This window comes from Dipodomys ordii, unplaced genomic scaffold (genome assembly GCF_000151885.1).
Source record: "Dipodomys ordii isolate 6190 unplaced genomic scaffold, Dord_2.0 Scaffold72, whole genome shotgun sequence".
In the NCBI taxonomy this organism is placed as follows: Eukaryota; Metazoa; Chordata; class Mammalia; order Rodentia; family Heteromyidae; genus Dipodomys; species Dipodomys ordii.
In genome coordinates this window covers 11981029-12004039 of record NW_012267288.1, presented here as the reverse complement: position 1 = coordinate 12004039, position 23011 = coordinate 11981029, and the positions used below count along the sequence as shown (strand labels likewise).

The window sequence follows — 23011 nt, the reverse complement described above, 5'->3', positions numbered from 1 at the left end:
GAGATAGAAGTGCTAATTACAACAGAGGTTACTAGTGGGAGAAAATATGCTTAAACAACTGTTAAACTGTCAATGTTTATTCAGTTCTCATTAAATTTACCAATTTTACTTTTTTAACCCTCTAAAATGGAAGAATCATATATCATTTGGGGTTAGTTTTATTTAATTTTTTAAACAGTCACTATGTGGTAAGAGCTCAGTTAACTCACACTTCTCCAAAGCCAAGCGTTTTTCCATTTTACAGAGAAGAATGAGGCCCATGGTAATTAAGATATTTTTCAATTATTTTCACCCACTGGGGTTACTATAACAAAATGTCACAAACTAGGTGACTTGCAAATAACAGTAATAGATTTCTCACCATTCTAGAAAGTCTAAGACCATGGCCCTTGCATATTTGTCTAATGAGGATCTGACATTTGGTTCATAGGCTGTGCCTTCTTGCTGCACCTTGCTCGGTAGAAGAGTGCAAGGCAGCTCTTAGTGTCTCTTACAAGAGCACTAATCCCACTCATAAGGACCCTATCCTTATGATCTTGCCAAAGGTTCCATCTCCTTATACCATCACATGGATAGTTATGTTTCAACATATGAATCTGGGGACACATAAATATTCACAATATCGCATCCATCATGTTCATTAATTTTTCACGGCAAAGCCAGGCCTGGTGTCATCTGACATCTGACTCCTGAGCTCATGCACTAAAAAAATCACTAAACTGGGGCTGGGAAGGTGGCTCAGTGGTAGAGTGCTTGTCTTGCATCCATGAGGCCCTGGGTTTGATTCCTCAGTACCACATAAACAGCGAAAAAAAGCCAGAAGTGGTGCTGTGGCTCAAGTGGTAGAGCACTAGCTGAGGGATGGTGCCCAGACCCAGAGTTCAGGACACATGACCGGGCCCCCCAAAAAAATCAGTAAACTGCCTTTCTCTCCATGGATAGAGAGTAACTTTTGTGTAGCCAGTGTCCTTAGCCACAGGATAGGGCACAGTACCACAGGGCACAGCCTCTGTAGGGCACAGAAGAGGGCCAAATAGAGGGGCGTGGGAGCAACTCAGACTCTGTATTTTATGTACTTGACTGCATTTGAAAAGGGCTCCACCACACTGACTGAAGGGGCACCTATACTAGACTAGTTCCCAAAGGTCCTCTGTGAGAACTAAAGCTTGGGTTCTGTTCAATAGGGTGGAAGTCAGTTCTTAGTTCAAGTGTACTCACAAACTTCAAGGTCTTAAGCACGATGGAGAAAACATGGCCACTACTCTGAGAGCCACAGGTGAAAGGTTAAAGTTTGAGGCAGTCACCACTTGTTGCTTGTTTCTGTCTAGCAAAGCAACACCTGGTGGTAATCCAAACACCTGGTTGATTGTGTGCCTTTATAAGACCTGCAAATCCTTAGCTCGGGGCTCTCCTCCTAGGCTCCGCTGTGTCGGAGTGTAGGATGAGGCCCGAGCTGCAGCCCATTTAAATAAAACAGCTGTAGAGTATGACTCTCTGTGGTCTTTTTGTGGGGGGTCCTGCGACCTTGGCATAACACAGGTACACATGCTATTGGCAACTCTTTACTCCTGCACCTAGTGGACAAAGCAGGGCCTGTGTAACACTGAACCTGGGAACACTTCTCTTTGGCTGCTTCCAGTTGCTTGCCTTTTCTTACACAGGTGCTAGCCTTCCCATTGCTATTTAGTTTCCTGATTAACTCTGCCTAAATATAACTGAAATATGGAGCCATTGTAGCATTTCATAGGGATAAGGCTTCCAAGTTTTCATCTCAACTGGGATCAGAGCATGAAGTCTCATCTCAGGCATATGGAAAGTGCCCAGGTGACCTGATACCAACCCTGTATCTATGTGATTGAGCCAGCAGTAGCTCAGAACAAAATTCAGGAGGTTTAGGCATAATCAGATCAGGATGGAGAATTTTTTGAAGGAGATGGTTTGGGAGGCAGCCCTTGTACCCTGAATAATGAATGCAGGCATTAGGCAAATAATGAGACTTGATAGTACCTGTCTTCAATGTTAGTTTCACAAGACACAGACCCTGTAACTGGAAGTCTGTTAGGAACATGGTTGTAATTCTGTGGACTCTTGTGCCTTTATGACTAGCAAATTAAACAAATTGTGAAGGACAAACTTCTAAGGAACAACTATGATATTTTTCCCAGAGTACTCTGTTTCCTTCTACCTTTACAGAAACCATTAGAATTTTGGTTGAATTCGTAATGCCACTTACATCTCAAGTAATGTCTTCTTTTAACCCAAAAGAAAGCAGCGTCCAAAAGAGAAAAATCCTCATTTCTTTGTGAACAGGGTTTTTACTTAAAATGTATGTGGCCTTGCCAGTTACGAGCCTCCTTGGTGTCGGAGCCAGAGGAGTCACAAGCCAAATGCCCAACCAGTCTTTGTAAACTCATGCTTAGCTGTCAGCCCAACAGAGCTTGTGTTTGTCACTGGGATACTTGCCTCCCCAGTTACTGGTTCAAGGATCAGTGACATACTTCAAAGATTTGGGGAACAGTTTCTGTTCTTTCTCGAAGCGCATTTGTTCTCTGAAAAACAAATGCTAGATTTGTTCGTTTGCTCCAAAAAATGAAAGAAACATTTCTTTTGATTTTTTTCCAACTCCACCTCCTCATTTCAACAATGGAAAGCCCTAAGACCTTTCCTCCTGCTAGCAGAATTTGTAAGGAATCTGAGTTCTAAAATATGTCATTTCGAAACCTTAGGAAGGCTAAGTTTTACATAAAATGCAGACAGAATTTGTTTAGCTAACAGCATTATCTGACAAAAAGTTGAAACCTTAAGGTTTCTTAAGTCATCACTCATTCATTGAACAAATTAAGCACCTACTATGGGCCAGGCAGTATTCTTCATGCTGGAATCCAGCAATGAATTTGATAGGCAAAACTTCCAGTCTTCACAGACCCTACATTCTAGTTGGAAAACAGCTATAATAAGTAGTAACATATGGGGTTGGGAAGGTGGCTCAGTGGTAGAGTGCTTGCCTTGTATGCATGAGGCCCTGGGTTCGATTCCTCAGCACCATATAAGCAGAAAAAAGCTGGAAGTGGCACTGTGGCTCAAGTGGTAGAGTACTATCCTTGAGGTGAAGAGCTGAGGGATAGCGCCCAGGCCCAGAGTTCAGCCCCACAACTAACAAAAAAAAAAAGTAGTAACATATTAACCTATGGAGTGTTAGAGAAAAAAACAAGGAAGATACGGTATATTGTGTGTATATGTATATGTAAATGCATGCACATGCAGACACATGAGTACTTGGCTTGTCTCAGTTCACTAGGAAGTGATAGCTTAGCAAGGACTGAAAACAGGTAGTGGGCTACAAGTACTTCTGCAGGAAGTGAGTTCCAGATCACAATAGAAAGGTCCTGAGGTGCAAGTATGCCTGGCTTGATCAGGTGACACCAGACAGGCCAAGACAGGAACAGAATCTTGGAGAGGAGTAAGAGCCAAGGTAAGGGTAAGGGTTTAGGCTTTGTACAAAGACAAAGTAAATAATACCTGGAATGAAATACTTGATAATTAGAAGATCATTAGTGACATTATATACTAATTCACTTGCAAAAATAGTTAATTACAAATGATCATATTAAAAGAAAAGCACATAGTTACTATCATTGTTATCTTGAAGGTATAGTTGAAATGATTACAGTCCAAAAAAGAGGGGAATTTCTAAGTAGATAGTTTTGCTGTGTTGTGATGTTAAAACTCACAGAACAGGACTTCCTGCTCAAAAATTAATAAAAGCTCCTCATGCTATTCAGCTAATTACATCAAACAATATGATTTCATTTTCCTCCCTTCTGGTCTTTAAAGTCACTTATTTCCCAGATTCTTGTATTAAAGCACAAGCACTAGCTCAGGATGGGGAGGGGAAGGAAAAGAAACAGGAACTTACATCTAAATATCCAACTCCTGTTCATGGGTATGAACATATAACCACAATAACCAGTTTTTTCTGAGAAGCAAAGGATGGCTAAGCTGCCTTCAAAAAGTAAGAATAAGTGAATAACACATAACTTGGGTTCCTGGGAAAGAAGAAGGGGTGCATAGGGAGAAGGTAAAGTAAAAAAGCAAGCTTTCCCAGGGGCAATGGTATAATGCTGTAGTCTTGGGTAATTTGGTAGACTGAGGCAGGAGGATCATTTCAGCCTGTCTTCAAATCAAATCAAAACAAAACAAACAAGCTTTAATTATGCCAATTTATATTTCTGTGGTCAAAAGTCATAACCTATAAGAAAACCACTTTGACTAAATTCCAAGAATAATTCCTTTTAGGTAGAATTGCTGCATAATGGATAAGAGGGACAACTACCATCAGTATAACAAACTAGGATTCCTTGGGCTGGGAAGGTGGCTCAGTGGTAGAGCGTTTGCCTTGCATGCCTGAGGCCCTGGGTTCAATTCCTCAGCACCACATAAGCAAAAAGCCGGAAGTGGCGCTGTGGCTCAAGTGGTAGAGCGCTAGCCTTGAGCTGAAGAGCTGAGGGACAGTGCCCAGGCCCAGAGCTCAGGCCCCACAACCAGACCCCCCAAAACAAACAAACAAAAAAAAAAACTAGTGTTCCTAACCCTGCAACACTGTCCTAGAATTTATTTTCTCTTTCTACACAATGCACATAAATGCGAGCACGTTATTTAGAACCACAGGTGCAGTGGAACCACTCTGACAGCCTTTGGATTTATAATTCAGTGTGAACCAGCAGCAGGGTAATAGCTTTGACTTCCATATGAGACCTTATTTGTCATGTACACACAGAACATTGACCAGAAATCCTGAGGCCAAGTGTTTCTCTTATGAACTCATTAAGAACTCTGGTGGACACATTCCTTGTCTAGCACAGGCCTAATTGGGGATGTACATGTGCTCTAGAATTGGGCTGCGATAGATTGATTCTCTACTTTACTATTCATTATCTCAGTTATCCATGACAGTGTGTATAACTTTGTACCTCGATTTCTTCCATTACGAAGTGACAATAAAATGTCATAGTGAGGATGAGATAAAAACCTATAAAGTACTTAGAACACATCTAGCATATGGTAAACCTCAGTAAATGGTGGCTGTCCTTATAGCTGAATAGGTAAAACTGAGAAAATCTAATTCCACTGTAAATATATTACTGCCTACATACAAACTTACAAACAAAACACATTTTTATGGGTATGGACTTTAAAAAGAGGAAAAAAATCTTGTATTAGCAATACTGCTTAGGGAATATTTTTAGCATTCTCAACTTTTACAGCAATGTTGGGTTAATTCTATCTTATTAAATATTGAAGAAGTCCCATCACTGTTAGGAAGAAATTAAAGTGCATTATATGGAATTAAACTAAATTGTTTTCATGGAATATAATGCTAGCAAACCCAGATACTATTTTTACAATAGTATCTATTTTTAAAAAAGAAAAGAAAAGGTCAGTACATCATGTGTATGCCAACATAACAAGAGAAACATAGGACAAATGGAATTGTGGATAAGGTGAGATCCTTGAGGAAAACCTTAGTATTGTGCTAGCAGCATTACAGAAAAGTATAAGTCATATGACTATATTATAAGCATGTTAAATGCCAGCCCTGTAGGGGAATACAGGCCAGGAGGAATTATAAATTAGTAATAAAGAAACAAGATAATATATGTGTGTATAAATTTACATATCTTATAAATATTTATAAATTATACATAAATTTATGCTTAAAATATACAAATTTAGAGTGTATAACTCCTCTATTTCCTCCTACTTCTCCTAAAATTAAAATTAAAATTGTGATGCTGATTTGGGAGCATTAAATGTTTTATGAGTCAAGGGAAATTCTTGACTGAGGATATGGCTCAGTAATAAAGTCCCTACATAGCAAGTACAAAGCCTTGAGTTAAAACCCCAATATCAGTAGAGACTGAGAAAAAGAAAAAAATATATTTCATTGAGCCTTAAATTCTCATAACTTCTTTAAAAATATAAAAGGTGAGTACTACTATCCAGGCATGTAGTAGTCACCTATAATCTCAGCTCTTGGGGAGGTGAAGCTGGAGAAACATGAGTTTGGGGCCAGGGTGAGCTACAAAGCAGGCTCCAGGCTAGTATGTGTACCATAGCAAGATACTGTATGAGAGAAAACAAAACAAGGGAAGGGAAGGGAATGAAAGAAAACTGTATAAAATTTTCTATGTTCTGTAAGTAGAAGTAAAACATTCAGTTACAACAAAGTACCCAAGGGCACACATATAGAATGTTAAGAAAAATAATTTTAATAAGAAAATTGTTCAAATGTAATAAACTACCTTTTGCAATGAATTCTGTAATTAAAGAAATTCAGAATAAGACAGTAGCCAAACAAACATTCATTTGATCAGGAAACTAGCTAATGGCAAATGGTAACTTTAATTTGTTACCGATTCCAAAAAGTATGGTCAATGCCAGCTAGATGCAGATAATGCTAAGTAAAAAAAAAAAAAAACAAAAAGAAAAAACAAAGAGTTTTCCCTCACAGACAACATTTATATAAATTAAAATAGCTATTCATTTTTGAGAAAATAGGTCTATGACCTATGCAGTTCACCCAGATGACTTCCAGGAGAAACTAAGACACATATGAAATCAATAGCACTTGAAGGACTTGACTGGATGGAGTTGGAAAAGGAAGTTGGCAGTGTCCTTATGGAATGGACAACATGACTTTCCTCCCTGCTCTCTATTTTGGGATGTTCCCAGAATAGGATGGGATGGAGGACATGTCAAACTTGGGCAGGGTACTTCATTTTATGACTTATCCTGTGTACATAAGAAGTAGAAAAGAAATTAGATATTTTTTCTATATTTGAAAAATGTCTCATTTCTATATACATGACTGAATAGAAGATGAATGGACAGTGGTATAAATTTTGATTAAGAAACACCCAGAAGATCAAAATGAAAAATTTATAAATATAATTTACTATTTGAGCATTAAAAATTTTGATTTGGTGCATCAATTATGGAGGAATTTGTTTGCAAGTGCATATGAATTCTCTCTGGGGCTAATGCATCATTTTTTAGGACTGTATTTCTGAGATTTGTAATTCATCATTGTACATGCCTTAGGGTTAAGCTGCCTTTCATCTTAATACATCTGAAAGAATTATTGAGATGGAAATGTTTCATGGAACTATTACCTAAATTTTTTGGCATGTGTCTAACTGATCACCCTTTCCAAAGAGTGAGCATTGGACAAAAAAATGTACCACAATAAATAACAGAAACACTGCTTTCTCCTTATGTTTGACTCAGATGTGTGTGTTTAGTAATAATAAAATATTGTCCCTTGTTACTGCCTCACAAAATGTTTCCAGTTACCCTTGGGAATAGGAGGTATTAATTCCCTACATTTTTTTTGCCCTTGGCAACATTTTCTTTATTCAGATCACTCTGAGAAAAATCATTTCAGTCTGAATTATGTACATTCTAGACCCTTCAGTTAATAAGAGTTTTTGACCTTTTGGTTTCTGCTGTAAGTTCTCTTGGAGATGATTGATGGCATTAATTCTCTTCAAATGGGGTACCCAGTAAACCATTCCTTTCTTTTAGGACAAGCCACGATGACTAGTTATCACTGCTGGCAAACCAGTTCCCTGAGTTCCACAAGTTCACAAAATAATGGAACTAAAGATCTTGGTCAATTTAAACAAAACAAGAAATAATCAAAAGCTACCTTTTATTCCCAGGGACCATTTGCTTGACTCTTGGCATCTTATTACCTCCACAATCTCTTTTCTAATTATAGAAACTCAGTACAAACATATTTAACAAAGTGATAGTTGCCCAGCTGCTTTCCTTATGTTTTGTGCTCTCTCATCAAATTTCTCTAAAGTATCATAATTGGCCTTCTCAAAACAATTCATATCACTTTCATTCAGGGATTGCCTACACTTCATAATTTTTTGAACTATTTTCCTTACTAAGTTCATATTTAATATAATTAGAACTCACTGCAGTATATTTACTAAACATATTATACATTCAGAAACTGATATCAGAAATCTCTTTTCTGCATATTCTATTCTGTTCTACAACATCACCATCATCCCAATCTCTATAACCAGAATTCAGGCCTTGCTCTTCATTCCCATATGGCAAATAGGTCTGTCCACTCAAATATACTGTGAACTAACTCCAGCACCTTAACCCCTCTGCTAGGAGGAACTTGGCCCAGTTCCCTTGTTTCTTCATACCACCATCAAGTGTTATAATATCTGCCTTTATATCACTCTACATTTCTACATGTATATGCTTATATATTATTTTGATGTTTTTGACATCTTATACTATGCTATAACTATTATGTTCTATAAACTTCATGTATAGCTCACTTAGAACTTTTTGAGGAGATCTGAAATCTAGTAGATCATTCATCCATGAATATTTATTCAAAAGTTGCTTTCAACATGGTTTTTTTTTACCTATTTTCTGATTCAAGTTGATCTACTTATTTTTTCCTTTGTCATGTAAATACCATGCTTATCTCCATATCTGCTCAAGATTTTGCCATTTTTCCCATTGTAATTTTTCACTTTTTATTTGATATTCTTTTGTAGTACTGGGGATTGCCAATTACTTTTACTTCTTCTGCACTACTTTCAGAATTATTCTAGCTTCATCAGCTCAAGTACAAACCAGACATTAAACTACAGTCATTTTCCCAGTTCCTAGGGGTTACCTTTCTTTGAAACCTCAATGTAATTTTAGTTTTGAACACATATTTGACTTTGAGTAATACTTCATGCTTTCATGTGAATGCCTAGTGCATACTTGTGTATGTGGACAGTTGAGTTATATGTATGTAATTAAGGATTACAAGACCCTGAAGGGCAACAATCGTACCTGGCTCTTCTTGCACTCTGAAAATCTCTTGCACTTTCCTTTACAATAGCAATAAATAATGCTTTTAATAAAGCTGACCATGAGACAGATATTACATTTAAGTTCCCTGTGTTAGTATATTTCTATCGATGAAATCCAAATAAATCAGAAGAAACTTTAAGTCAAAATTTATTGTAAATAAAATGCTGAAGGAATAGGGGACACACTGGGGTTTCTTGGCATAGGTTGAAACTTTCTTAATGAAGACCCAGAAACACAACAAATCAAAGAAAGTTTGGATTAACGAGATTGCACAAAACTGCAGAGCTTCTGAATGGCAAAGGACATAGATAGCAAGAAAGCCCATTGATTGGGAAATCTTCACTAGCCATACAACAGACAAGGACCTCATATCTAAAATATATTTAGAGCTCAAAAAATTAAATCCCCCAAAAGCAAATCCTCAAAGAAATAACCACCCAATTAACATGTGGGCTAAAGATTTAAAGACTTCTTTGAAGAGAAAATAAGAATGGGCAATACACAGATGATGAAATGCTCATCAGTTCTAGCCATAAAATAAATGCAACTCAAAACTACATTGCGATTCCACCTTACCCCAGTTAGAATGGCCATTATCATGAAGTCTAATAACAACAGATGCTGGCAGGAATGTGGCCAAAAGGGAATGCTACTACATTATTGGGGGGAGTGTAAACTTGTTTAATCACTCTGGAAAGCAATATGGAGATTCCTCAAAAACTAAACACGGAGCTCCCCCATGATCTAGCAATCCCATTCCTGGGCATTTACCCCAATGACCACAAAAAAGGCCATTCTAATGCTACCAGCACAACCATGTTCATTGCAGCATTACTTACCATAGCTAAGATATGGAGCCAACTCAGATGCCCCTCAGTAAATGAATGGAACAAGAAGATGTGGTATATATACACAGGGACTTCTATGCTTCCATAAGAAAGAATAATATTATCCCATTTGTAAGGAAATGGGAAGACCTGGAAAATTATATTAAGTAAAGCAAGTCAGACCCAAAGAAAAACAGGTTTCATGGTTTCCTTCATTTGTAATCATTAGAATACGTCTATGATAGTCTTAGCAGGTGATCACAATAGCCCAATTGCTAAGTGCATAGGACTATATATAAATGAAGAGTATTAAAATGAACTCCAAGAAGTGGAAACAAGAGGTTCTTATTAGGTCCTGTATGCAATTATTTCCATTTTTTCTTTCTGTTTTAGTTTTCTGCACCCTTTATCTTATATAAAAGCTTATTAGATCTGTGGAAGGGAAAGAGAATCATAGAAACAACAGGACAAAGGATGAACTAGTGGGGAGTGGTAAGCAGGAGAAAATGAGGGAGGAGGTAACAGTGTTTAAAAATAAGTGTACTCATTACCTTATTACCTGTACTCATTACCTGTAACCCCCTGATCATCACCTTTACAATAGATTTTTAAAAATAAATAAATAAAGAGGGATGTATTATGTGGAGGCATGTTTGCTTATCAGGTATGAGGCAGTAGGTTCCATCCCTACAGAAAAAAATGCATTAGGAAAATTGTGTCTAAGAGCAACTACAGGCAATGTTCCTGCTACTCATTCAATGGCTATTTAACATGCTACTGGTAAAGAAGCCAATTTGATTCTCAGCTGAGGAAAATCTGTTTTATAAAAGAAAGTCTAGCAGGACACTGGTGGCTCATTCCTGTAATCCTAAGTACTTAGGAAGCTGAGATGTGAGGATCTTGGTTCAAAGCCATGCTGGGCAGGAAAGTCAGTGAGACTCACATCTCCAATAAACTACTCAGAAAAGGCTGGAAGTGGTTCTGTGGATCAAGTGGTAGAGCACTAGCCTTGAGCAGAAGAAGCTCAGGGATGGTGTCGAGGCACTGAGTTCAAGCTGTAGGACTAGCAAAAAAAAAAGAAAGAAAGAAAGAAAGAAAATAAAAAGAAAAGAAAAGAAAGAAGGTCTATTAATTACCCTTTTAGTGTTCTACCTAGTGTTTACATACCCGAAGTGTTGAATCAGTTCATCAAAGAAGCTATTATGTAGTAATAAAAATAATTTTGGCAGAATCAATATCTATAGTATAATGTAGTTATTTGAACACTAATTTTTTCAGTGAACTTCAGGATTAATCTAGAGAAGAAAAAACATTCAAACGTTTATTTTCAGGAAAATGAAAATGTCTAACAGTTTATCATGAAACTTCTCTGTGAAAGCAATGTACCCACAGAAACACAAGAAAAAACCCAGAGAGACAATTTGAGAGAGAGAATTTTTCCAGAGGAGTGACTCCTGGTTTGGGAAGATAAGAAGCATTCATTTCATTTCAGAAAATATTTAGAGAGCATTAACTAGGTGCCCAGAATAGTTCAAAAGACTCCCTAGAATGTATATATATTTTTCCTACTCTTTAATGGTAAGGAAAATTTCAAGTGATTTCAAAAACATGTAACAGTTGAATAATTCATTATTTTACATACCAAATCAACTTGAAGATTATTCTTTACTAAAGCATATCTGTAGTTGTACTCTCTAAAAGAGGGAAATGTAACATATTTTACAGGACATTTTGAACTTAGATATATTTTCCCAGATCATTTAAAGATGTTAGTTTTATCTGTATTTGTCAAATTCCTTCTCTTTCTCTCTCTCTCTTTTATGTGTATTTTATCTCTCTCTCTCTCTCTCTCTCTCTCTCTCTGCTGGTACTGGGGCTTGAACTCAGGGACTAGGTGAGACTGGTGTTCTTCTACTTGAGCCACAGCTCCACTTCTGGCTTTTCGGTAGTTAATTAATGATAAAAAAAATCTTATCGACTTCCCTGTCTGGGCAGGCTTCTAACTATGTTACTCAGATGGCATCTTCCTGAGTGGCTAGGATTACAAGCATGAACCACTGGCACAAGGTCTCATTTTGTTTTATCCCAAAGGAAAAATCCCTTAGGAAAATACATGAACTACATCTTCTCTGGGATTTTGTCTGAATAAGTAACTAAATAACAATAAAAACTGGAAGAAACTGCTTTCCCCATGCTTCTCTATGTTGGACTGTTCTGCCTCCTATCTTGCCCTTTGCTAACTCCTGTGGCCTTTCCTCCATCAGGCTAACAGATTCTGTCAGCAGTCTTTTATTCAGTACAGTACCAAAAGCTTTGCAGAAAAATGGATTATCACATTCTCTGTGTTCACTGCTTCTCTTTGTTTACTCCATCAATTCTTGTGGAATTCAAGCAAACCAAGAAAATGCATGTCTAATCACAAATGTGAACTCCCTCTTAGACAATTAGTTTGGTATTTTGTTGCACTCGTCTGTAATTATAATTAAATGCCCTCTGAAAATGAATGTTTCCAGTAAAATTAGCTTTATCAAATATCTCCCACATCAACAGTATCACAAAAATTGAAGTAGATATTTTTAACTTTGAATTCCAGAGGGAAGTTTATATTTGCAAAAGCCACAAAAATAATCCACTATTTTTCACTTCCTATTTCCATAGATATCCCTTACCACACAGACATAATTCAATATTTAAAAATAATAGTGAATTGGGAGTTAAATATTAAGTAACAAATATTAGCAATTAAATATTATTAATCAAGTCATGCATAACACAAAGCTCTGAAGTAATACTTTGAATGGTCTTGTCACTGATGCTCTTAAATAGAATTTAGAATGGATTTATTGTCTGGGAAGGTGGCTCAAGTGGTAGAGCGCTAGCCTTGAGCTGAAGAGCTGAGGGACAGCGCCCAGGCCCAGAGTTCAGGCCCCACGACCGGACCCAAAAAAAAACCAAAAACAACAACGAAACTGGTGTGAAATCAGCCTTAAAAATAGCAGAATGTGGTGGGCACTGGTGGTTCATACCTACAATCCTAGCTACTCAGGAGGTTGGGATCTGAGGATTGCAGTTCAAAGCCAGCCTGGGCATGAAAGTCCGTGAGGCTCTTTTATTTTTGGGGGGGAGGGGAGGGGTCCAGTCGTGGGGCCTGAACTCTGGCCTGGGCTCTGAACCACAGCGCCACTTCTGGCTTTTTTCTTTTTGTTTATGTGGTGCTGAGGAATCGATCCCAGGGCCTCGGGCATGCAAGGCAAGCGCTCTACCTTCCCAGCCTATCCGTGAGACTCTTATCTCCAGTAAACCACTAGAAAACCGGAAGTGTGCTGTGGCGCAAGTGGTAGAGTGCTTGCCCTGAGCTGAAGAGGGCCCAAGCCCACAGTTCAAGCCCCATGATCAAGAAAAATAAAAATAAAAAATAAAATAAAGCAGAATGCCACCCTTCACCATTTACTTCATTCTGAGATTTAAATGATATAAATCCACCTGATTGGTGAATTAAGTGGTTCTTTATAGGTTTATACAGCAATTCTCCATCATATAAAATTTTCCTCTTGTTCATGATGAGTCTGTCTGCTTTGCTTTCCCAGTGCTAAATGTAGGGATTCTGAATAGTACCAATGATTTCCTCTGCTAAATTGCTGTATGTGGGTACCTCAAGCACAGTGAACAAAGCTATTGGCTCAGGATCATTGAGCCCTTTCTTCTTACTATAGAACATGGTTGTCTGATCATTTTACTCTGTTGCTAAGAAATAAATTACTAAAACATTGTAAAAGTAGAAGCAGAAATCTTGTGTCTCAGGAAACAAGTAAAATCTACCAACAGAGACATACACATTCTGCACATCTCTTTCTGTATCATTCAAGTGTAGATTGCACTCTATAAAAGTATTTCCAACTTTTTATCTCTACAAAAATGTTGAAAAGAACAAAAGTGAAAGCTCAGGGTAGGATCATCTACAAGCCAGGTAAATGCCAGCATGGATGAGTGTGCTAGAAGAACCTTCTATGAACTTCATAGTTTATAGAACAAGTGTTCTAGAGAACACTTGTGATTTCTGTAAGCACCAACAACAAAAACAAAAACCCTGAGAGAGAGTTGGATTTATTTATCATGGTGTAAGATATACAGAAGATCCCCGTACAAATGTGCCCACATGAATGAAGCACAGCCGGAGAGGAAGCACATTGGACACACCTCAGCTGCACTAGCAGCTTAAGGAGGCATCCTAGGAACACATTAATCAACACATTCAGGAATGCATTAATCAACACTGCTGCCAAGACTGGCATGCCCCATTGTTTAACTGTAGCATGCTAAATAACACAGAGCAGCAATCTGAATCTGAATTCCCACCATACTGCAAAAAACAAAACCCTTTTCAACTCTGGCTTCATGCACCATATCCTACTCCACTCTTTCAATAGGAATCATTCTCTCCTGTATTCCTAGTAGTTTATGGACTTGCCTGCCACAACAGTTCACTAGAAACAAAGAATCTTTATAGACAAGAAAAGTTTGACAAAAGCTGTAGAAATGCCTTCTGCAGATATGAAAACTTGAATCTGTCCAAGAGACTCTTTTTCTCTGCTTTACAAAATGAATGTTGTCATGAAAAGCAAAAATGAAGCAAAACAAAACAAAGCAGGAAAAAAAATCCAAGCATCTATTTGTGTATGCAGTCAGTTGTGACAGCAACATACTGCATTACCAGCAGGGGCCTGGGCCTGGGCCTCCTGCTCCACACTGGGCTTCATTTTCCTCCTGGGTAGTTCCCTAGATAACTCTCTCCTGTCAGGATTTGACTCCCTCCAAAAGCAGCCAGGGGTGAAATGCCCAGATGCTGGAAGAAAGGGACAGGTGTACCCAGGCACACATTTCTACCTTTGTGCAAAGTGAGAGGGAACGGATCACAGGAAGCTTTCCAGTGTTCCTGCTGTGCATTTTACTACCTCGCTTCAGATTGCCTAGACTCAGAGGACCTCACACTGTAGGCAAGAGTGCCCCATTATTAAAGCTCAATCAAAAATGATTTTGGTGGTGAGAATATGGAACCTAAATATCATCATTCTAAATGAATAAGGGATGCCACTTGTTATTCTCTTGGAATAAGATTCCTTTTACAGAGAAAATTATTTCAATACAGTTTATACTTGTGGAGGACAAGGACAACAGGATGGAGACTCTGTGTTGGTACTCTTCAGGTCATTCCGTGAGACTGAAAATAAAGTCCGCAGGCCACTAATCTGCCTCATCTCTTCAGCTCTAATAAAATTTAAAATTAAAATTAAAATCTGGGAGTACAGCAGGGAAAAGAAATCTGATACGGTTAAGTCTCTGAAAAGAGCTCTTTGCAAAGGTCACCATATCAGCCTTTGTACACAACTGTTAAATTGCTACACATTTCCTATGCTGAAGTGACACCAGCAATCTTCCCCTCCCAGCATCCAAGCAGACATCTCCCATTAGTGGACTAAAGTGGGAAGTGAAAGAGAAAACACATGGAATTTGCAAGTTTTTGTACTGGCAACTGGGCACTGACTGTTGCTTGATACTTCTCTCCTGTCCATCATTACACTCTCATAGCCAGCAATCTCCCAAGATAATGCTGATTCCTTTCTTAAAACCACACTTTATTTTTTTGGTTGGTCATGGGCTTGAACTCTGGGCTTGGGCACTGTCCCTGAGTTCTTCAGCTCAAGGCTAGCACTCTATCACTTAAGCCACAGTGCCACTTCCAGTTTTCTGGTGGTTAATTGGAGATAAGAATCGCACGAACTTTCCTGTCCAGGCTGGCTTTGAACTGTGGCCCTCAAATCTCAGGCTCCTGTGTAGCTAGGATTACAGGCATGACCCATAGGCACCCGGCTAAAACAACACTTTCTAAGACTTCAGACACACTACTAAACTAAGCATCCAGGTGTAGTGAGAGGAGGATAGGATGAGCTGTTAAGAGAAAAATGGTGTGGCTCATAAGAATAATGAGGACAGGGTGCAAGGGTCAGAAAAGGCTTAATTGATAAAGGCATCTCAATCATGTATGCCATCATAGCACAGAGATAAGTATCAGGTAATGTACTAAATTCAGGCTTCTTCAGAAGCACTGTACGTGAGATTTAACATGCTTCCATCTAACCTCAGGACACAGGGTGTTGCTCAGACTCTATGTCAAAATAAAAGCTGGCTAATGTCCAGGATGGAGGAATAGGATGTTCCTCATCACACTGTCTTTCAGCTTCCAGGAAGGCTGCGTTTTGTGGTGAGCACCTATTCCATGAAGAAGTTTGCTAGGATCACCACAGAAGGACTGTACAAATATGCTAATGTTTGGAGAGATGTCATTTAGTTGAAATCTGGATGGAACTTGCTCTCTTTCTAACTTAGGTTAGAAAGAGTTAATAAGTTCAAGAAAGGGTTATCCTAGTTTTTGAGGCTAACTAAATATTGAGGCAAATTCAACTTGTATAGAACAATAAAGTGGATATATTTTACTGAGGTATAGATCCTTGCCTCAGTTTTTATAAATTCTAGGCTTCACAGGGTAACTGATTTATTCATGAGCTTTTCATCTCTAGTTTCATAGGATGAGTATTCTTCCTGTGGAGGCTATGCATCTTCTGTCTTTGACAAGTATCTAATAACATGAGATAAAGCTTCTCAGCTTTAAAATGATACTATAGGACAAAATTTTGACAGATCTCTATAGCGATAAAGAGTTTTACAATTGTTTGCCTACCTAGGCTTTGTAATGAAATATTGGTTCATATTTACAAATGACTATGGTTGTATTTCTGTTCTTGTCAATTTGATTATCCATTTAGAATATAATTACCATTCTGCTAAGATGTATGAATAACTTTAAAAAGTCTGTGAGTCCCAGAAAAGAACAACTTTCCACCCATCAACCAAACACAATCAGTAGATGATTTGAATTACCTATTAGATTTTGTAAAGACATGGTTTGTCAAATAGTGACATGCTTTCAGGTACAGCATGGTCATTCTTCTTCAGATTCATTATTTCAACTAGCACTAATAACCCAGTAGAGCAGAAACCAGTTACATGGTAGAATTTCAGGGGTGTTCCTGCCCCTTACGCTGCTTGCTTCATTGAAATCCCACCATTAAGAATCCTGCATATTAGCTCAAGGCTTTCAAACTAGATAGGCACTGATTTCCATGAAGAGGTACACACATCAGGGATAGTGACAAATGTGAACACAGTTGTTCTATGCGACACCACACATGTAGAGGGAGCATGTGTGATGGGTGAGGGTTTTGCCAATCACAGCCCACAGTTCTGGATTCTCACAGCTTTCAGATACCACTCAGTATACCAAGGACCGTGGGAAAGACAACGGAAAACACATAAATAGCTACAAACCCCCCTCAACTTTCTTATTCTAATGTCAGAGGTTGTTGAATAGCCTAGGGACATGCTGAATACAAGTGTGCTTAGAATTTCAGAGAGCTTCAGCAAGTCTTTGTGAGGCAAGGGAAAGAAATGGGGAAGATCTCAGCATTTGGTTTTAGCCAGATCAAATAATTCACAAGATATATTTTAGTGGTTCTGATTGAATGCAACAACTAAAAATTAGCATTGGTCACTTGACAAAAAGCTAGCCAAAAAGATCAACAAGAAATATGAATCAAGAATAGAGGAATGGAAAAAGGAGAATAGAGGAATACAGATTTTTCACTTGTTCCTCTAGAAGACAGAGACTTTTAAATCAAATAACTTTCATGTAATGAAAGAAAGAGAATATGCTGCACCCTGTCAGGAGAAGTCATCGAGAACCAGCCAAGAATGTGCTGGAAAGTGGGAAAGCAGCAGTGGTTGTACTCCATCATTGCTACCTTAAAACACAGCTTCCTGGTTGGCCTTGTCTTGTATTTCCCCCTTTTGCAGGAACCATCATTCACATACGCTCCTGCCCTCATGGTCTTTCTATCCCACACAGTAATCACTCCATATTACCTACAGAAGGGCTTGACATAACTTAACATTGATACCACTCAACACCTGCTAATTTCTAGTCTCTAGCAGTTGCCATGTATTACAATCATATCCTACTACCCAGTCTAAATGGACAGATTCTACTATCACATTGCTTTATTTTGTAGGCATTCCTCTAAGGAAATATGGACCTTTACAAAGGGAGGGATATATCAGAATTTTATAAAACAAGTCATTTTGCATTCTATACAACTTTAAAGCTTTTTTGTGGCGGAGGGGGGGAGGATTGTTATACTTGACTAACTTAATCAATTTTGCTAGTCTTCACTAACTTTCATTTCCAGTTGAACAAACCATGTGTTATTTGATTCACAAAGCAATGTTCATTTCCAGACTACTGATGTGGGGATTTCTGGTGGCATTTTGAAACTCTATTAGAGCTAGTTAGTCATGTGAAATCAGTTTCAATACAACACAATAGAAGAAAATACGGCTGAGGCATGAATCATTTCCTCTTAATTACAAAATGACATATCAATGGATCAACTTAAGAATTTTCAGAACAAGGGAGAACATGCTGGAAGGATTTTTGTTACCTCAAAATCATGCATGAGATCTTCTTTCCTCAGTTCAAATCCATGAGAGTTCATTTGTTTTAGAAAAAAATATGAGGTACCGAACTAAGTGAACAATTGAGCTCTTATTATTTCCTAAAGAAAGCTATTTATTGGTTGAGATATAGGTCTCTGAACTGTTCCAGATCTTCAGTTAAGATATTTTTCATCAAAAAGTTCAGTACAATCACAGACAGCCTTTCAGAAGGCACCAAGGGCCCCACATTGTCTGTTCTAGAGCTGATAATCTTAACATGACATAATGGGAATGGGGTGGATAGTAGGGTCAGGGTTGGGAAATGAGGGGAAAGGATTTAAAAAGCAGAAAACAAATTTCAAAGGAATCTTTACACACTCCAAACCAACATTTTGTTATTTCTACTTCTCTTTGAGGTGAGAGAAAATCATATAAAGATGGAATGCTCTCAGGTCTTCAAAATATGATCAAGCCCGAAGGACAATTGTTGGCTTATAAATAGTGCCCTGTAATTCTTAATCTTTAATTCCCTTGAGAATGGGCTTTAAAAAATTAGCAGTGCTTTTACTGTGTGTTCGTGTTCTGTGCTCTGTGCTCTGTGACTCATGGTTTAGCAGAACAAAAATCTTATTGCTCTACTATGAAAGGACATGAAGGGCTGGTTTTCCTCATGATACATTTGATAGGTCCTTTTTGACAAGTAGAGTGAAAAGTATTTCTGTATCTACATTCCTAGTTCCTGTGTTTTATCATCCTCTCTGAATTGAAAAGTATTACATATGACAGTAACATTATATAGACACATCATTTTTATGGTATATGTCTCTTCTTTAACTACTAATTTAAACATTTTAAGGAGGTAAATCCCTACCTTTGAAGAAGGCCTTCTTAGCTGAAGAAGTTATTCTTCCCTTTAATCTTTTAAACCAAAGGTCGTCTTAGTATTGCTCTGTGGATTGAAGAAGGAATGAGGTAAATGTTAACAAGACATTGGTCGTCATCAATCACAGCAAATTGTCAATACATTAACTCCACCTGACTCCCTAATGGGAGACACAATTACAGAGAGAGCCAGGCAAGAAAAGACAAATTATGAATACATTTGCCAAAACATCTATCTGCTGGCTTCAATCAAAAGTGACAGCAGAGAGGTAACTAGGAGTCTGATGGACACCCCACTAATGGATTTCCACTGAAGGAAATTGATTCTTATATTCAGTTTAGAAATAGAGGGTTGTTTGGTAAGATCATATCTCTTTAAGTAGATAAAATGCTTCCTTTCTGTAGGCTTATTGCTATTATTTAAGTTTTACTTACAAAGCATTTTCCCCTATATTTAAAAGTCCTCGAATTCTCAATGGAAGTCATGAAAATATGATGGAAATAGCGAAGATCCAAAGAGAAGGTTCAAGGAGTTGTGACAAAGGCTCAGCTATGGACAGCTCCAGACTCTACAGTGCCCACCCCTCCTCTGGTCTGTCTCATTGCTTCCCTTGCAAACATTCCAATTAAGAATTAGCCCCCCAAAAGATACCATGGGTGGGGAAGAGAACAATCACAGCTGAGCACATTATGTCTCCAGATAGCCAAAGGCTTTCTAAGGGAGGATTTGTGTCTTTTTGGACTTGAGATTTTCGAAAACAGAAGTCACACTATCAACCTCTGAAAACATCTTTCAGAAAAGAGAAACAAGCATCAATTCAAGAATTTTGGACTCAATCAAATGTCAGAACTACTATGAATTGCAAAATTATTCCAGGAATAAAGTAAAAAGAACCATGTATAACCTCAGTTGTTTGAATTTAGACACGTCTTACAAAATATTTTCTGTTTCAAATTATAAAAATAACCCATTTATCTTATTTATTTATGTACAACTACCTTTTGTAGCCTTTTATCTGATGCAATGGTTTTGTTTAATCAGGACAACACATTGGTGTTGTGAAAGTTAGTGATTCTCCCTTGGAATTGAAACCAATTTTATAGCAATAACATTTTTCTTTTCTTATCATTTGGCTCCTGATTTTTTTTAGGTATCTTAATTACATATATCAAAATTTATCAAGTTGAACACTTAAAAATGTGCAGATTGGCCTTCTTTGTGGTCTGTTGGATAACTGCACAGGAGTCCTGATTATTTTTGTTAATAAAAACCTTCTAATGGTATGAATAAGAGAACCTATAAGAATCTGAAGTTATGTTTATGATAATAATTAAATTCAATAGACCTATTTGAATATTTAGTATTATAATGGGAAAATATCAGTAAGTGGGAGAAAAATGAGGGAGGGGTAACAAGTTCAACAAGAATGTACTTACTACCTTACTTATGTAACTGTATCCCCTCTATACATCACCTTGACAATAAAATTAAAAGAATAAAATAGAAATAAGACATGCAACCTACTTCCATGCGTTTTTGTTACATCCTGATGGGAGAAACCAGAAATATTACCAACCAGCTTGAAATAAAGTGTTTACAGAGTATCCTGTGAGACCAGGAAAAAAGAACAATGAATCCTACAAAGGGGGATCAAGGATGTTTTCCACAGGAGTTATCAGTTGAACAGACTCCTAACGGTAAGTGAGAAGGGTAGAGAGAAGGACAGATGCAAAGAAATAGCAACAACGAAGTCTACTGAAAGAGTGGGCAGGATGGCAAAAGGGGAGGCTACACAGGTCTTTTGTAACCACAGTGCAAAGGACACTGAAAACTAGCCAAATTTATGAGTCTGGACTTTAGTTCAAGAATGTTGTAGGCCCATTGAAAGTTTTAGATAAAATGATAGACTATGTATTAGTACTGTGGGTAACTAAGGGATGGTAAGAGTGAAAGGAGAGACTCTAGGAGGCATTTCAGTAGCCAACATCCAAGAATCTCAGCCTCTAGGGCTGATACCTGCCTCCTTTTCAAGCCCAACCCACTCCAACAAGCACATATCTACCTCCCCATTGAGGTGCATCAAGATATTCCAATGGGAATTATTCAAGATGAATACTATTGATTGATCCACAGGATCTGATACTACTGAATACACTTTTATTTTATTACTGGATGATCTGGTGATTTCAATCTGTCCCACTCTGCAAGTATACATTTTTAGGTAGAATTTTGGCTCTGTGCTTCTAGCCTTACCCATGACCTCCTTCAATGGGTCTATATATGTCTGATGGTAGGAAAAGCTGGATCCTTTTACTTGATTGTTGATGGATGCTTTGGACCAGCAATCTCCTTTATGTGGCAGTGTTTATCTGAAATCTTTATCACTGACAACTAGAGGCTATAGTTACAATATTGGGAAGTCATGAAATTAAAATATAATTGCTGCAATTGTTCCTGAGAAAAATAAAATTTAATGAGATACTACTCTGACTCCATCTCTGGGTACATATTATTATTCCAGCAATGTACCAATTTCTATAAATATTTGTTTTTCTTTGGTACAGAAACTGAAGCACAAGAGATTAAGCAACACAGCTAGCAAGTAATTCTATTCAAAGTAGAAAGTATTTCTTTCCTCTATTTTACTCAATAGTGCTTGAGAGAGGAAAAGGTTAAACCTGGAAGATGCCACCAACATTTAAGAGGAAAGTGGTATATCCCTATCATATAGCACTCAGAAAGCAAGAGGCCAGAGGATCATGAGTACAAGGTCAACTTGTGCTCAATAGTGATGCCCTGTCTCAAAAGAGGGCATCAGCAGAAGAAGCTGCCAGAAAGAGTGACCAGACAGAGACAGGCATGGAGAAAGCCAAAAATTAAGAGTCAGGAGGGGAGAGGGGTAAACTGAGTGTGAAAGCCTTAGGAAGCATACAGAGGAAACCTCTGTGGCTATGAGGAGAGCCATGCCCTGAACTGGAGTTGTCAGTACAACCACCTCCTCCTAGGCTGTGGTTCAAAGCCTTCATGGCTCCTATTGGACCATCCATCTAGGCTGGCCTGCTGAATGTGCTTTCCTATTATTAATAGCTTACAAAAAAGGGCAGAAATGAAATTACCTCTAGAGAGTGTAGGATAAAAGATGCTTCAAACACAGATTTTGTAAAGGGAAGATGGTTCTTCTGGTAAGTGTTATCTTTAGCATGACAGTTATCTTTAACATGATTCAACTCAAGGTAATACTTTTTGCATAAAGCATATGTGTAATTTTGCCTGGGTATGATTCCATGTATTATAAGAGGAAACTATTTCATCTTGCTTATGTGTATTATTGATAGAGCATTGCCACACTAACCTTCTGTGGCAATTTAACCTCCAGGCAATGACCACTAAAACAACATCACATATTAATTGTATTGCCATGTCAGCAATTATGCCCAATATTTGGAGGAAATTAATTTTTGTCACATTACTCTTGCTTTGACAACTGTGTCATTGGGCTTTCCTAACTTGGTAATACATTCAGGTCAACAGAATAGGGCAATCCATCATATAGCCAAGGACTATTTTCCCAATAACATTTTTTCACTCAAAAATGCAATCAACTTATCCTATTAAATAAAATCAGTCCTAAGTCAAAAGGTCAAGAAGAAGTATGATGTATATAAAAGTAGCCTTCAGAAAAGATGAATGGCTTCTAGATGAAAAATGCTAAGAAACCCAAAGGTCATAGTACAGAGAATAAACCATCAAAACAAAAACATTTCACATGTATAACAAAAATTTTAGTAATTCAGAAAAGCAAATACCCCAGTGGATTACTCAACTTCCTCAATGGGAATTGGTTCTGATTTGCAGA

The 23011-nt window shown here is 37.8% G+C and overlaps 1 protein-coding gene across 11 annotated transcripts in view; it reads right to left on the bottom strand.

Annotated features, from left to right (window-relative positions):
* The window catches only part of Nrcam (neuronal cell adhesion molecule), a 278463-nt gene that overhangs the window by 134959 nt on the left and 120493 nt on the right, over positions 1-23011 (bottom strand). For all 11 annotated transcript variants that reach the window (XM_013024020.1, XM_013024022.1, XM_013024021.1 and 8 more), the window contains exon 2: positions 19144-19221. The gene's annotated coding sequence lies outside the window, so the exon portion shown is untranslated. The remainder of the gene's footprint in view (positions 1-19143; positions 19222-23011) is intronic.